Source organism: Sinocyclocheilus grahami, unplaced genomic scaffold, assembly GCF_001515645.1.
Source record: "Sinocyclocheilus grahami isolate Dianchi unplaced genomic scaffold, SAMN03320097.WGS_v1.1 scaffold29.1, whole genome shotgun sequence".
In the NCBI taxonomy this organism is placed as follows: Eukaryota; Metazoa; Chordata; class Actinopteri; order Cypriniformes; family Cyprinidae; genus Sinocyclocheilus; species Sinocyclocheilus grahami.
The window spans coordinates 2,917,762-2,933,807 of NW_015505208.1; the positions used below are offsets into that span (position 1 = coordinate 2,917,762).

The 16,046-nt window shown below is 36.0% G+C and overlaps 1 pseudogene; it reads left to right on the plus strand.

Annotated features, from left to right (window-relative positions):
- The first annotated feature begins 14,724 nt into the window (after positions 1-14,724).
- Positions 14,725-15,837, plus strand: LOC107571610 (neuropeptides B/W receptor type 1-like; annotated as a pseudogene).
- Positions 15,838-16,046: the final 209 nt, after the last annotated feature.

A 16,046-nucleotide genomic window follows, 5' to 3' on the forward strand; every position in this document is an offset into this window, starting at 1 on the left:
ATATATATATATATATATATATATATATATATATATATATATATATATGCACGCATATAGATATAATAGGGCAGGGCCTTTCAGGTCACTTTATAAAGGAAAAAGGGAAACAAATTTAAAAATTAAAAAAATATGTATTTAAAAACTAAATATTTAGAAATTTTCTTAACATAAATATTTAGTAAATCTATTCTTTTTTAAAGACTTTTAGTCTCTATAAACTCTATAAATCAGTTAATCAATCAATGAAAACTCATGCCCTCAGATCAGGCCTTCTCATTCTTTCCCAACTCAATCTGTGCACTCTGGTGTACCTCTCTTCCCTCTCTTCTCCCCCACCCTCTCCCCTGTCAGGCCAGTAAGAAGGCATATGTGCTGGGTTGCTGCTGGAGCCCACGTAGGCCTCTTTACATGATCTGAAGTCTTACCCCCCATGACAGATGGGCCTGCTGATAATGATCCCCCCCCCCCCCCCCCCCAACACCACCAACTTGCTGTTGCCATGGTGAGTAAGGAGGGGGACTATGGGACGTGTAGAGGGGACCTGGGGTGCTTATTAAGGCATTTACACTTAGTGGACACCAGGCTTGTAGAAAGTGTGAAAAGCTTTTAGAGCTTTTTTTTATTTGAAAGGATTCATATGAACATATGGGCACCTGGAGTCTGTTAGCAGTGGCTATTATGTGTTTAACTGCAGATTGTCTCATGTTAGTGAATACTGATGATAAAGGATTTTATGGTGTCTGTTTTGGTTCTGTTTCTTTGAGAGAGTGTTGATTAATTATTTACACTCTTGCCTCATACATAATGGTTGATGATGACTGTTTATTATTATATGACATGTTGTAGAGGCTTTAGTAGTTTTAGTTTTCAACTTGAATGAAAACTCAGGAAAACTTCTGTAGTTGTATGTGGAATATGTCTACCGGGAGTAAAGAAGTCTAAACCCACTCACTTCTTCTTTATACACATGCACATGGCCTCATTACAATAACAATGGCTAACCACACTTTAGGGCGGAGCTTGGAGTGTGATTTCCAGGCTACTGAGCCAGGCTCCCTAAATGAGCTTTGTGTGTCTGTGTGTGTGTGGGGGAGGTGGGGATGGGGGGTGTTCAAGGGCTTTTTGGCACAGCTGTCACCCTGGAGGGTGATATCAGGCAAGCCCAGCTAGTTTGCTTTTTTCAAGAATCTTGTGAGAAAAAAATGGGGGAAGGGAGGGAGAAGAGAAACAGCTAAAGTTTAGATGAGATAACAGCAACCAAATTATGACTGAACAATGAGTGATATTAGACACTGCACAACATCCATCAACAGAACAAATGGCAAATTAAGCATTTTTATGTCTTTATTTTTATGAGTGTATGTTTGAAAACTTTTGCAACTTTCCTTGTAGTGTAAATTAAATAACCTATCTGTCTATTTTTATCTATCTATCCAAATAATGTTTTTAGTTTTTATTTGAAGTTTCAAATTAAAAGTATATTGTATTGTATATTATATAATGATATAAATAAAAATATGAATAAAATAACATACAATAAATAAAATATGAATAAAACAAATAAAAGCCTACTCACACACTCACAAACACACACACACACACATATAGGCTATATACAGCACGTTTTAAAACATTATACATTTTCAAAAATTTTAAAACACATTTGCATGGCCAGACAAAATATTAAACCTATACATTACTTGTCCTAACTTGCAAAATGTAAGCTTATATTGTAAGTCTGTTTTGTTTGGCTGTGCAATATTGTTATATTGTGAAAAGACAAAAGCCTAGATTGCCTGTGAACTAAAACCTCAAAAGTTTAATAAGAACTTTCAGGTTTTGGGAAACTTTGCTGACTACTAACACCTCAAAGACAATGGCCTGCGGTATGTGTTCAGTTCTTTGACAACAGATATGCAGCTAATGCAGCTAAAATCAGCTTAGCAGCTGTCCAAAAGTATAGGTTTTCTTGTCTTAGTGAGAGAATAAGACAAAAGTAGCTGAAAGAACAGGAGACTAGCTCATTTCACACCATCCCTTCTGCTCTCTCTCTCTCTAACTTTCTCAGTCTCTGCTCCACCTGTTCCCATGCCCCACAATTCCCCTCACTAATTATTCACATACTGGACACAAAAGTCTAGATTGGTGATCTTGAATCATACATGATGGACACCCTCATATCTGAGCACAGAAGTCCCCTAAAAGTTGCTCTATTTAAATGTTGGCTAAGCCATTATGTAATTCTGTGTCATCAGGCCCTTAAATTTAATGCTCTAAGTGGTGCTAATGGTACTTTGAGAGGGTTTGCTCAATTAGTGATCCAATACAAATGGCCCTCACCCTTTCTCACAAAAATATCCATGGTAATTAAGATGCCACCTGTGCCCAGTGATCGAAACGCAGTAGCCATGGTGCTATAAAGTATGCTTGGAAATTATGGGCCAGTCAGCAACTCTTGCCTTGTTGCCAGGACTCCAGCCCTCCCTCCCTTTCAGGCCCAAAGTGGGGCTGACTAGACATCTGTATGCAAATAAACTAAATAGTATAGAAAGTACATACATCAGAATGGGGGGTGAGACTGCTTTCCCCAGCACTACAAAGACTAAATTGGTGGATATTGTGAGCATGCACAGCTGACTGGCTGGCTTGGAAATTCCTATTCAAATATCCATACTCAGTCGCCATCTGCAACTTTTCAGATAATAGTGATTCAAAGTAATCACTGGGTAGGCTAATCACAAAAGGTGAAGAGGCAATTATACATTTACATTTTTCAATCTTGTGTAAAATATTGGGGGTATTTACATGGGTTCTATTATTACTTTTTCTCCTCTTTTTAGGTTTATTTCTATTATTTCTATTTTATTTTATATTTTAAAATGATTTTACATATTGTATTGTATATATTTTGGTTTATATTAGTTTGATTTTAGTTTAAATTTCCCCTTTCTAAGTTCCATATGTTCCACATGTACCTTCCAAAAGTTAAAAAAGTAACTGTTTTCTATTTTAATATATTTTAAAATTAAATTTATCCCTGTGATAGGAAAGCCATTATGCCAGTATTCAGTGTGTAATACAGTACTTAATATTTTTTTTGTGAAAAATACAAAACTGTTACATTTTTTCATAATTCTTTGATGGATAGAGTTTAAAAGAACAGAATTTATTTGAAATAGAAATCCTTTGTAACATTATAAATGTATTTACCATCACTTCTGATCAATTTAATGCATCCTTGCTGAATGAAATAATTAATTTCTATAAAATTAAAAAATATATTTTTTTGTGTGTGTAATAACATACACACACAAAAACTAACAAAAAACAACCCTCAAATTGATCAAAAAAGACCAATTTAAAAAAAAATTATGGTAGTGTACATGTACTAAGTTTCCTCCACAAATTAATTTCTATGATGATATGACACCTACCTTTATTTTATTTGTTTTACAGAATTTTATCAGAAACACACTTTTATAGCAAATGTCCCAAACTAATAACCAGAACCTCTGACATGTCCCGTCAGCCCACCAGGGAACTGAATGCTTCCGGGTCACGTTACGATTGGACGCAGTGAATCGGAGTCACTTTGGGACAGCCTCACCAGTCAATGCTTGACCTCTGACCCACTGACGTGTTTTATACACAGGGGTCGTGACCTTTGTTGATCTCTTTATTTTAGAGAGCAGGTGCTGTAGGAGAGATGACCCTAGAGAATGCCAGGAAAGGGTCACTGAGGGTCACTTCTTATTTACTAGTTGTGACATGGCACACGTGCCACTTTCCCAAGAGAACGAGAAATCAAGTCGGCACTGTTGACAATTCTCCTCACGCTCACATTTTTGTGTGCTCTGTAAAGTGCTACACTGTCAAAACAATCAGGTTGAGCTTGTATAAAGCTCATATTCCTTAGATAAAGCACTTCCCTGTGTCCCTGCACAGGACACACACACAGATACGCACATTTAAACACCCTGAATTGAAGAGATAAGAGGCCCTGATGGCTGAAATCTGGCTCTGCTCACTCTGGGCACAGAATGAGAGGTGCAGGTTTGCAGAGGAGACCACCCGAGGTAAACTCATTAAGAGTCCAATAAAAACCTTCTGTCGGGACGGCAGGACTCCCACAGATACTCCAGTGGCAATACCATCAACAACAAGAGCAGAGAAAAGAGAAACCCACAGACAAAAGAGCCCTCTAATTAGCAGAGCACTTCCAAGTGACATATGCTCCTGGAATCGGGAGTGAGGGATAAGGGAAAAGTAGGAAAAGAAGAGAGTGAAGAGGATCTGCCTCAGGCGTGTAGTATAGACAACAGGGCCTGTGAATGACTCCTGTGCCATAAAGGCAGCACAAAAGGACCTGAAAGCCTATCAACTGTACCGCTGAACTGAGATAAGCAACGCATCGGTCTGTGGTCATCCTTTCTTTTGTCTGCACAATGGATGCCGGGATGACAGTCATAACGGACTCCATAGGGAGGAGCAGTGATAATATGCACTTTGTTTTACGTTGACATTCCTCACAGATTAAATGAAAGAAGATTAAATATTGAAAACCGAATAATGCTTGATGTATTTGAGAGAAACTCTGTCCTTTAGTGCTTTGTCACATTAGATAACCTCTCTTGATTCGATCCCAGCGGAATCTTTGATGCGTGGATGACATTTCATCACAACACGCATTGACAGAACCGCAGAGCCAGGCATAATTCACTGTGCTTCACGCATCTACACACATATAATGATCAAATAAATATTTTACAATTCACTATACAATTCACTTCTCTATGAGAGAAGTTTTTATATTTTTTTAAATACACAATTATGTTACTCTGCATGTGTGTGTTTGATTTAAAAAAAATTATTTGCAAAGACAATCATGTTACATCTCTCTCACTGCTTGTACTAATCATACCTGACCAGACTGTTGCCAGGCAACTTGCAAAATACATTGACTGAACTGTATAATGCAAACATCAGAAATGTAGGCTAAATATATATGTATACGCACATGCATATATATGATGTTTATTTACACATATAATCTGCACACACACACACACGTTGTGTTTCCATGTTTTATGGGGACATTCCATAGGCGTAATGGTTTTTATACTGTACAAACTGTATTTTCTATCACCCTACACTTAAATTTACCCCTCACAGGGAACATTGTGCATTTTTAGATTCTCAAAAAACTTCATTCGGTATGATTTATTAGCTTGTTTCCTCATGGGGACCTAAAAAATATTCCCACAAGTTCAAAATGTACTGGTATTACTATCCTTGTGGGTACATTTGGTCCCCATAACGTGATAAATACCAGGTACACATACACACAGATTATAGGTTTTATTAATATTTTGATTTTTTTCCCCTAATATGTTATATAGTTTTTATATAGTTTTTGTTACTTTGTAAGCAATAAAAAGTTAAACTAAATAAAAATTAGTATGTTGCCTTGGGAACTATCTGAAATAAAATAAGTTCAAGTAGTTCACTTTTTTATATTTTATTTTATTTTATTTTATTTTAGATAAAGCTCAAGTAGGAAACGTTTATTTTATTATTTTAGTTGTAGGTTTAATTAACTGTAATAATCTTAATTATATATATTAAAGGCGATAAAACACAATTTTATTTAACAGTTGATGGTCCAAAAATACTGGTTTGAGTTGATCTGAAGACTTTGAACTCACATTTATGTGGCCTTTTGATGCAAGTTTCCTCTTTGACCTGACATTCCTTTAACCTTATAGACACAGTTTGCGGAGGTCATGTGTATCAGCTCAATAAAAGCTGTGAGCTCTGTCCCTTTCCCACAAGGTTAATGAGTGTTTGGTCCAGCTGAGCAATGCTTCAATGACATCACTGAATGACATTATCTAGGCTGCAAGTCATTTGGTTCTACAGTCTGTGCTTTCTAATTTGCATCTTTTTTTATAGATATTTTTTATTTGTATCTCTTTTTAATGTAAATCTCATTATAATTTAATAATATGGCTTATAACGATACAAGCAATGTAGTGCATCTCAATTAGTGTATGAACATTTCCATTTATTTTGCTAGAGTGTCAGCTGTTCTGCATTTGAATGATTATGTCAAATGAACAAACCGAGAGACAGAAAGACGCTCCAAATTTGTGCGCTTTGCAGTTCTCTACTGTACAAAGTATGTTCAAAAGCTTACTGGAACATTACTTCAGGGTTTGTTTACTAAAACTAACCCATTAAAAATAATGGTAACACTTATTCCACATCCGTATTCCTACCCAATACCTAAACTTAACAACTACCTTACTAACTATGAATAAGCAGCAGCTTAGGAGTTTATTGAGGCAAAAATCATAGTTGATGGTGTGTTAATAGCGAGAATTGGACCTTAAAATAAAGTGTGACCAAAGTAATCATTTTCGTTACTTAAAATAAAAATAAATGTTAACTGAATAAAATTATATATACACTGAACAAAATTATAAACACAACACTTTTGTTTTTGCCCCCATTTTTCATGAGCTGAACTCAAAGATCTAAGACTTTTTCTATGTACACAAAAGGCCTATTTCTCTCAAATGTTGTTCACAAATCTGTCTAAATCTGTGTTAGTGAGCACTTCTCCTTTGCCGAGATAATCCATCCACCTCACAGGTGTGGCATATCAAGATGCTGATTAGACAGCATGATTATTGCACAGGTGTGCCTTAGGCTGGCCACAATAAAAGGCCACTCTAAAATGTGCAGTTTTATCACACAACACTATGCCACAGATGTCGCAAGTTTTGAGGGAGCGTGCGGACAGTTCCTGCCAATATCCAGCAACTTCGCACAGCCATTGAAGAGGAGTGGACCAACATTCCACAGGCCACAATCAACAACCTGATCAACTCTATGCAGAGGAGATGTGTTGCACTGCGTGAGGCTAATGGTGGTCACACCAGATACTGACTGGTTTTCGTAAAAATAACTAAAACTGAAATAAAAACTAATAAAAACTAAACTAAAGAGACAAAAACAGATCAAAATTACTAAAACTTTAAATCAAATAAAAAATGAAAACTGAACATCTAAAAATAAAGACTAATTCAAAATATTAATAAAAACTATAAAAGTATATTACTTGCTTTATAGATTTAACTATAGACATGTAAAGTGGGATCTAAAATAGTGTAAATAATTTAAATTCAAAGTCAAAAAAAGAAACGTTATGACGTAAAAGGAATAAAAATCTTCACGTTCATGCACAGTGTTTAAATAATGCAAGTTGTTTTTAACTGAGTGTTTGCAACCTTAGTTTAAACAGCGTGAAGCTGAACATGGCACTCTAGCGCCACCTCTTGATATGCCGAGACTCCGCTTTATTAATATTCTGCCCCCTGCTGGAGAAATGAGAACGTCAGTAAAAGTCTGTCAAAGGGCTTGCAAATCAGGTTTCAACTTGAGTATGTAAATATGTGTTTGTTTGAATTTCCTTCATGTTTTGACATGCGCTTTGGTGAAAGCCAGACTCTTCTATGTATTGACCTGAGCAACCTCAGTTTCGCATGAGCGTTTCATCTTTTAAATCCTTTCAATATTGAGAGAGGGGAAAACACTCTGGCCTCATTAGATTGAACTTTTATTCTCCTCTCTCACTCATATTTATTTCCTCTTCTGTGTGATGCCTTTCATCTTATCGACGGTCTGAAATTCTGTGACAGACTGTGTGTCTGCGTTATTTGTCCAATGATTTGTCTAGTGTCATCCTTGGTCATTGTTCACATTCTGTTTAGAGGTATCCCTGCTTCCTTTGTTCCCTGAATGCTGGCAGACCAGTCTATTGCCTCTGCCAGCCTGAAATGTACAACAACAGAATACAAACAACAAGGAAGAACAACATCTACGTTTTGATCCTTGTGGACAGAACTCTTCTACATTTAGCTGAGAAAAGGCTAACTGCACTAACTGCAATAACATCAGGGATTAGGAAGGATGACGCATCTCTATTAGTTCTCAGTCTTTGTTATTGGTCATCAAGCTGAGCTTGTTCCCCAGGCAACAGACTGAATGGCAATATTTTTCTTCATTAGTTCAGAGGCCAAGAACTTTTCAAGATCACATTCATTATGCAAAGAACATGCTAAACACTGCCTTTCATCTGGGAAAATTAATGGCTACAGTTGTGTTCATTTGGTTGTGAATTCCAAGGCAGAGCACGACCCTGTGACCGCAACCACTATGAATGTGCTTTCGGAGGCTTGGTGCTACAGAGATGATTAACATCTTCATTCAAACATCATAAGAAACTTTAAATGCAACACAGAGATCTTATTGCTATATCGCTCTCAATTGTGAACATTATCCTCCTTCAGAAAATTGTTCATCATTCTGTTTGTGTGAAAGCATTTGCATTCAGCCATATTCATTTGTTACGTTGTCATTTAGCTTGTATCATTTAGGACTTTCTAGCTCACTGACAAATCATGTGATACATCTGGAGAGGATCTTTACAAAGAAAATGCTTATGCAATTACATGTTACATCATAAGAGAACATTTGGCAAATTGCTCAATTAATCTAATCTCCCTTTAGTTTTTTTTCCACTTTATATTTGATCTATATTTAGATACAGTATCATGTTAAAATATTGCAGTATACAGAAAACAGAAAGCAGAGCATAAAAATGAAAAGACCCATTAGAATCGGAATCAGAAGAGCTTTATTACCAAGTATGTTTACACACACAAGGAATTTGACTTGACAACAGGAGCTTCCAGTGCAGAAGAAAGTACAGACATAATGCAGATATACATAGGAATAGCACAGTAGGGATGGAATATAACACTAATATAAGAAAAAAATGAATTAAATAATGTACTATATACAGAATAGAAGTATAGGAAAAATGTTTTAGTTGTTTAAATAAATCTACAGATATGTTATTTACAAAAGTGTCCAGTTTACAAGTGTACACATTTTGGATTCTGTGTAAATGTCAGTTGTGATGGACGGTGTATAATTATGAAAGTTTAATTGTTCAGGCTGAATATAGCCTGCAGGAAAAAACTGTTCTTGTGCCTGGCTGTTCTGGTGGTCAGTGCTCATAGCGCCAGAAGGCAACAGCTGGAAGAGAGTTGGCTGGGTGTGAGGGGTCCAAGGTGATTTTCTTAGCCCTTTTTCTCACTCTGGAGATGTAAAGATCTTGGAGGCTGGGCAGAGGGGCACCGATAATCCTCTCAGCAGTCCTGACTGTCCGTTGTAGTCTCTTGATGCCTGATAGCTGAACCAAACCAGACAGTTATGGATGAACACAGAACAGACTCAATGAAGGAAATGAAACGCAAAGCTAAAATAAATTAGAAATAAATAGTTTTATTTGAATATAAGAATGAATGATGCTAAATTAACTTTTGATTCACATTACTATTATTTATTTAATTTTTGCACAGTTACATTAATTTCTCTTACTCCTTTTCCACTTTCACCATTTCAAAACTTTCTAAAGTATATTCATATTTAGGATGATCACATATGTAGTTACACATGTTTGAGTCAATGAAACATCGATTGATTGATTAATTCACTGAGATTTATTTCTCTTTGAGTGCTAGATTTAAGAATAAATGGAGGGAGAAAGTCATCAGATGTGTTGCTTTCAAATAAAGCACTGCATATGAAGTTCTGTCTGTGAGTTTATGCTTTATATATTTTTAATGATCTTCTTTTAAGTCATGCAGAGACTGATCATATTTTTTTATATAATGAAAGCTATAATATCAGCAGTTATGATTTGATTGTTTTTTAACAATAGTGTTTCTTTCTAAAATATTATGAATGCAATCGTGGCTATTTATGATTATGGTACCTATAATCAGAAAATGATAGGTTTATTGTTATTTTTAGATTTCAGCCAATACATTTTGCACTGCAGGGAGTCTGTTAAAGGAAAATAAGCTGTTTGCAAACATTATTAAATGCATAAATCAGCAAGGGCTGTTAATCAGGAAGATTTTATGAATAGGAGGCCTTATGATTTGAGATTGGTTAGCAGTATCTTTTGGACACAGTGAGAGAACCCCTAAAGTTAAACCAAATCCATTTTATGTGTCCTGAAAGGCAAGTTCTGGCCCTGTGCACTCTGTAATAACACTCAAAATGTGAAAATGCATCCATCTTTCCTCCATAATGTCCTAAACCGCAAACACACAGGCACCCAAGTGTAAAACTAACATGTCCACATAATAATGCATGGACACTCTCAATACATCAGTGAACCTTACAGCCTGCTGGAAAACATCTGCACATAATAAATGTGCTAATTGAGGTACCAATGTTGTTAATCCATGAGGCCTGTTTATAGAGCGAGAGTACAGACTACCGCTGTTAAAGAAATAAGGAGAAAATAAGAGAGAGAACATTTTAATGCATTCACTTCCTGCCATTACTGAAAATTGGCTCAGCACCACTCATTTATGCATTAGCAAAGAGGTGCTAACACTCTGTCTTTTATTGGCTGGAAATGATTTCAAAGCCCACAGGGTGGAAAGATGAGTTTACCAAAAAATGAAAATAGAAGAAAAGAGCCTTATATGATAAATCATCCCTAAAATAAGAGAAGGAATCTTGAATAAAGATTTGCAAAAACCTTGGGCCATCAAGGGCCAGTGCATCAACAAGCATCAACATTTCAAAGCTGCTTGAGTCCCAGGGGTCCAGTTATAGAGAGTTATAAAGATATAAAATGATGCTGAAAATGCAGATATTCTATTTTTTATGAAAACATACAAAACACAATGTGCACAATGTAGCTAAAACTATTGTTCTATTTCAGATCTAAGATTTATAACTTAGTAAATATTTTCTTTCTTTCTTTATTTTCCCTTTGCCTGCACTTACTGTTTTTGAGTGACCAAATTGGTTTAAATCTGCATTATAATCTTGCTTCTAATGCATGTCAATCGTGCAGAGAGATGTCTCTTTGAGTCTGAATCTAGTAAACGTACATGTATCATCTGAACAGCTTAAGATTTGTATGTTTAATGCCTATTTTCATATTTTTGCTTTATTATAAGACCAATAGAGACCGGTAAAACATGGTTTTTGCAATATTCATGTAATAGATTTTAGCTGTGGTTATAAATACAGAGATCCTCACTCATAAGGATTGGTGTGGGAATTCAGCATGTAATGAGACATACTTTGATGATGTACTTCAACCTGGCATTCTCAAATTCCAACATGGCACATATGGTGGAGCTATCTGGCCCTGCATCACTCAGCCTACATTTCTTTTGTGCTGTGGTTTTCCTCTGTCCTTGAAAAGGACACTGTGTCCTATTTTGCAAGTACATCTGAATACATTTGCTTTTACCACTCTGAAGGTTTTGCAACTTTTTTTATACACTCTAAAAAAATCAAGGTTCCAAAAGGGTGTTTTTGCAGTGAAGAACCATTTTTGGTTCCCAAAAGAACCTTTCAGTGAACAGTTCCTAAAAGAACCATTTTGAAGAACATTTAAAAAATCTAAAGGACCTTTTTCGAATATAAAGGACATTTTCTGCATTTGAAAGGTTCCATGGATGTTCAAGTTTCTTCATAGAACCATTGATGCCAATAAAGAATCTTTATTTTTAGCGTGTAGATGCACAGTCACAGAATAATACATGTGCATAAATTAAATCATTACAGGCATTTTTTTCATCCTGCTGGGCCACGTTTATCTCACAGGAGAGGAGAACAGAAAAAGAGAAGAGATTTGAAGAAAAGGACATTTTGATTATTTACTTACAAGTTTTTACTGACTTTTTGTTGTATAAATAAAATATTCTGAATATAATATAATTTTTTTTAAATCCTGGTTTTAGCACAGATCTTTAAAAGCAAAATTGAATGAAAATATCATGTACTCACTCTCTTGTTGTTTCTTTTTTCTTCTGCAGGAAAAAAGAGATTTTTTTCAAAATATCTTCTTTTTTGTTCCAAAGAAGAAGTCATATAGGTTTGAAACAACATGAGGGTGAGTAAATGATGACAAAATTGTCATTTTTTTAGATAAATTATCCTTTTGCATTTAACTTGTGGGGCTTTACTGAAAACTGGATTTCAGACAGAACAAATAGAAACAGCTTCCATCTCATCTCAACATAAAGGTACCTGAATAGCATCAGCTGGCATGATGAGATCACAAACCACACTGTCTGTAATTCAATAGGACATAAGAAGAATTCAAATCAGACACCATATAAAAATGCGCAGGGGGAGTGAAAATGAGTGAGGGCATATTTAACACAGATCAAAGCTCTTCTGACTGACACCACAGAGAATATCACATCTATAAAGAGCACAGTCATTACAAGCATTTCTGTTTACCTGACTGAGGAGAGATGACCTGTGGGTGACGAGGTGTGATTTGTTCTATTTCACAGTGTTCCTGATGTTCCGTTTGTACTTTGTTTTTGTTTATTCCATTTTGATTCATGTTTAATATAAATGAAACCTTTGAGGCAGGACATATTAAAGCACAACTGTTGTCAAAACTATACAAATCAAGCAAATTCAATGTTTTGACATTTGTCTACACAGTCTAAAAAGTACATATGTCATAGCCTATTTCATAGCCTTTCTGTGCTGTTAGTGCCCTTGATGCCACTTTTCAAAACAGTTGTTTTAAAATGGTTTTGGTACATAAAATGTAAGTAAAATCGCACTTATTTCCTTCACTTATCTGTACATTTTTCTTTCCTTAATTGCACATTGGAACACATTTGTGTCACAGTTTATTTGTTTTATTGTAAAATAATGTTCTGTCACACACAAAAACCTACACTTAATGTACAAACTCTAATAAAAAAATTGCTGTAGTTTCCATAGTTTGAATAAAATAACTTAAGCTTTAAAATGGTGATCAATTACCCTTCCCCCATGCACCTCTGAAACTTCACCAACACCCACTTCTAAGTCAAATCAATCTTCAAGTCGTGAGTCATGACAATCTGTTTTCCGCATTGGCAACCTTTCCTGTCCATCGATCATCCCAGACTCCATTTCCTTCTTTTGGCCTTATCATAAAAGTTCACAGTGCTCACTGTGTTCGGCATCTATTTTACTCCTGTTTAATCCTTCGAATTTACATTCTTTTTTTTCTTTTTTTACATTTAACAGTGGTGTGAAAAAGTAAAAAAAAAAAAGTGTGACAAACATGCAAAAAAATAAGAAATCAGGAAGGGGGCCAACACTTTTTCACACCACTGTAAGGTAGAAACTGAGACTTTCTGAGGCATGTGTTGCTATCACATTACTATGTGTTACCTTGATTGATAATTTCATGGCTAAATCAGAACATATATGCATCCACTCAGGGACAACATTATGGCCTCTGATTTACGGTGTGAAAGCTACCTTAAATCACACATCTTAAGTGCTTTTACTTAATTTTATAGAATGTACTTGAAAATTACATATGTGGTCTACTATGCACAAAACATAAATTATTTCTGAAAGCCCCGTATGTGAATACTGGAAGAATATATTATTTTTCACCTACAGACACTTTACCTTGACAACTGCAAATATATTTTGCAAGAACTGACATCTGCAGTGATGCTTGGTGTACTGCCACGGTTAATTTCTCAGTTTGTTCTCTATACATAGACACTACATGCTTCTTATCTTGCTTTAAAGACTGTTGTATTCCTCTAATTTCATGATATATTTAGAAAGCCTAATGCAGAAATTGAGACTAATGCATTATCTCAAAGTAAAAATAGCATTGCTAAAAAATTATTAAATTATGTCCATATACATCATATCAGCAGGTGTCTGCATACATAATATCCTGATGATAAAAGCTCCAGCAGAGTAACATGCTGATGTTAGAGAACAATATATTTAAATGAAATCCTGTAGTGTGTAGTCATCTGCATAAGAGGGTTGTAAGTGAGAAAAAAAGTTGACTTGTAAATCCCTATGGCAACAACTATGTTAAAAATAGCATTAAAATAAGGCTTGAACATGCTGACATTTCAGCCCCTACAGAAAAAAAGGCTGCAGGCATCTTGGCTTTACAAGTACCCATTTACACCACTATATTTCTCTTAACTTGCATGAAAAAAAATAGATTAAATCCGCTTTGACCACTTGTAAGTATTGATTTTTTTATTTAGCCTATTTTTGTGTATTATGTCATTTCAATTTTATTTCTATTTTCATTTATTTTATTATATTTATTTATTTATTTTTAGGTTCTGACTGGTGTTTTACTTTTTTGACTCCTAAGAAGAGCAATGTTCTGCTACTATACAGTCATTTATTTCATAAGACTAATTGGATAAATTGCACTTTATGAGACGTTTCCTGTTGGACAATACAAGATGAAAATGATATAAAGACTGGTGCAGGGTCTGTCTTGCGTCATACGTCCGTGAAATCGAGCGCGTAAAAGCGCTGCGCTCTGCCATTTACCACAAATTGTCCATTGAATACCAATAGAGCAGATCAGCAGAAGATCCTGTATGTCTGGATGTGTCAGGTAAGTTGACTAATTCTCAGCGTTTTTACTTTTATGTTGACTTCAATGACTTTTCAACTTCGTGAACTGAAACACACTATTACATTTCAAAACTCTTATGTGTTTTAAACATTTAAATGCATAACTAACATTTTTTATTTACTAAAAAGGTAAACTAGAATAACTGCGAATATATGCAAAACATGTTTTAGTTCAAATGTATTTAGTAAACAATGACTGAAACAATAACAACATTTGACTTCTCTACAGAAAACAATGTAACAATTGCATGTAGTTTTTCTTCTGTTGTAAATTTTTACTTTCTCTACTTTTAAAAGGTGCTGCTTTTAATAGAATTCAAAGGCACAATGGATAATAAAACAATGCAATCTTCATGCAACCTGACCAGTCCGGATTACAACCAAACCAACTGCACGTCTCCAGCGTGGATGCTCTACCCTGACTTCTACATCTGGCTACCGGTTATTTACTCAATCATTTGCGCTGTGGGACTCACGGGCAACACCGCTATTATTTACGTGATTTTGAAGGCGCCTAAAATGAAAACTGTCACCAACTTATTCATTTTGAATTTGGCCATCGCCGACGACCTTTTCACGTTGGTGTTGCCCATCAACATAGCCGAGCACCTGTTAAACTACTGGCCGTTTGGAGAGATTTTATGCAAAGTGATTCTGTCCATAGACCACTACAACATCTTCTCCAGCATCTTCTTCTTGACTGTGATGAGTGTGGACCGCTATCTGGTCGTGGTGTCCACGTTGCGCTCCAAACGGATGCCCCACCGGACCTACAGGTTAGCCAAAACGGTCAGCCTGAGCGTTTGGGCTCTGGTCATTCTCATCGTGATGCCCTTCACCGTTTTCGCCGGTGTCCATGTGAGTCCCGACGACGCGGAGAGCCGGAAGAGCTGCGTTTTGAGTTTCCCAAGTCCTGAGAGTTTTTGGTTCAAAGCCAGTCGGAGCTACACGCTGGTCCTCGGTTTTGTCATCCCAGTTTCAACCATATGCATCCTCTATAGCGTGATGCTCTACAAGCTGAGACGCACGCGTCTCAACTCAAATGGTAAGGCTCTGGACAAAGCCAAGAAACGAGTCACAATGATGGTCTTCGTCGTGCTTGCCGTTTGCTTGTTTTGTTGGACACCCTTCCACCTGAGTACGGTGGTCGCCCTCACCTCAGACTTGCCCACCACTCCTCTGGTTATAGGTATTTCTTATTTTATCACGGGACTGAGTTATGCCAACTCGTGTCTCAATCCGTTCCTTTACGCGTTCTTAGACGATAGTTTCAGGAAGGCGTTTAAGAAAATGCTGGAGTGCTGAACCGTTTTTGCACCCTCACAAAACAACCAATACGGTTCAAGTTCCCATTCAGCAACATCAAATCATTAAAGTGTTGTTTTTAACTCAAAAGTCAAAACGCAATTTAAAGTCACTTTAAAACAATAAACTTGACTCATCAAGTAGCTCATTTTCTGCACTGTAAAACGTTTTCATCATTGTCTAGTTTCAACATAATTTCCTTCATCAGT